Here is a 1,663-nt window from a genome sequence, read left to right as displayed (position 1 = left end):
GCAGGAAGAAGGTCACTGGGGAGCGAGTTGTCTGCGCCCAGAGTGCAAGGACATGTGTGTCAGGAGGGGCTAGCTGGTACTAGTGGTACCAGCCCCAGTGGCCGGCTAGTCTACCTTGGCGAGATCTCTGCACCCCAGAACTGAGCAAGGCTGCTCTTGTAAGGCGAGGATCCCGGAGCCAAGGAGTTCCGAGAGCCCGGGGTTAGCTGCTACTTCACGGAACTCCAAATCCCTAGGCACCCGCGCCCCGGGTGGCGTGGATCGCGCAGCCAGTCCCCGCTTCCACTTCCTGGGTGTCAGCCTGAGGTTTGGGGCGGGAAGCGGCCGGGCGCTCCAGGATGCTCCGAGTAGGACTGTAGACCAGAAGAAGAACGCCTGGCTGTTCTGGGAGACCGCGCTGTTGAGCCTAGAGAACTGCGACTGTGTCTCTGCCACGTAAAGCATAGGCAGACCTTCTTGGAGCACGGAGCCTGGCTGCAGCCAAACAAGGCCTCCTCGCCGTGCATAAAGGCAAGGCTGGGTACTCGATCCCCCATCCCCATCCCCGACGCTTCAGGCTGCATTGTTCCCCGAGATTTGGTGCCCTCTCCTTTGGGGTTACACGAGCCCAGAGGATGGATGGTGGCGCGCCTTTCAGCTAGGGGGCAGCCGCCAACAGTCGCAGACGAGCCACGTAGAACTCCAAGAATCGGAATCAGGGGTTGAGGGGCCCATTTCTGTGCACCCTGAGGAGGGTGCACAATACTGGCAAGGACCCCTGTGAGGGTGACAGGATGATATTTGCAAGGGTCTCCTAGTGCCAGGTTTAGGTTACAGGCAATTGTGTCTACTGGTCCTCCAGCCTCACCCGCCACGCACAGAAGAGGTGCGTCCCCGGCGTCTGCCCAGTGCCTCCCCCTCCCCCATGTCGTCCGGTTCTACCCTCAAGGGCTTTCCGAGAACTGCAGCAGGTGGCGTTTGGCTTACGAAAGAATAGCAAGGACACCCAGGGACTTAAACTAGTTGAGGCCACTGATCAAGTACATATACCGGGCCTAATGCCCTCCGAAGGAGCTTGTGGATAATAAGGTGAAAAAGTCATACGCCTTCTGGGAAGTGGCATTTATAGACACACTGCCACCACAGAGACTGACTCCTACCTGGTGCAAGGGCTGGCAAAGATTTAGGAATGCTGGCAAGGAGACTCTGGTCAAAGGTTTTGGCTGAAAAAACTAGGGTCAGTCAGGGAGAAAGATCACCCCGGACACTGGTTCCCTAGGCCAGGACTCTGCGTTGGGCGTCTAGGCTGGGCGCTGAACTGAAGCTTGTGCGTGGCGCGGATCTCCCGCCTGGGCTCCCGCGCAGGACCCACTGGCTCCAGAGTCCAGCCTTCTTTCCAGCCCTGGTTACCGGGCCCCGCCTCCAACGCAGCCTCTCCCTCCCCTCCCCACCGCAACGCCACCCCTGCGTGCAGAGAGCCAGCCCCGGAGGGTCTCGGTTAGTCGCCACTAGCTTCCTCTTTAGTTCTCCGACCCTTATGAAGTCCGGGTGGTTTGGGTGTGCCAGAAGGCTGGGAGTCAGCCTCTGAGTTGAGCGGAAGGGGCAGTCGCGAGGTCGTTGGCCCTCTGCAGGCAAGGTCTAGGCGATAGCCGCGCCCAGGGCAGAGCTGTGGGGAACAAGAGTG

General features: G+C 60.0%; 1 protein-coding gene across 2 annotated transcripts in view; it reads right to left on the bottom strand.

Annotated features, from left to right (window-relative positions):
• Nucleotides 1-1,414, bottom strand: part of Nrp1 (neuropilin 1) — a 153,738-nt gene extending 152,324 nt beyond the window's left edge. The window contains exon 1 of one of the 2 annotated variants that reach the window (XM_031341885.1): nt 1,140-1,414. The gene's annotated coding sequence lies outside the window, so the exon portion shown is untranslated. Of the gene's footprint in view, nt 1-114; nt 585-1,139 lie in introns of those variants that run through there. The other variant, XM_031341884.1, reaches the window with a different exon arrangement.
• Nucleotides 1,415-1,663: the final 249 nt, after the last annotated feature.

Source organism: Mastomys coucha, unplaced genomic scaffold (genome assembly GCF_008632895.1).
Source record: "Mastomys coucha isolate ucsf_1 unplaced genomic scaffold, UCSF_Mcou_1 pScaffold22, whole genome shotgun sequence".
Taxonomy (NCBI): domain Eukaryota; kingdom Metazoa; phylum Chordata; class Mammalia; order Rodentia; family Muridae; genus Mastomys; species Mastomys coucha.
The sequence above is the reverse complement of the archived record's forward strand: the minus strand, read 5'-3'. Positions and strand labels throughout refer to the sequence as shown.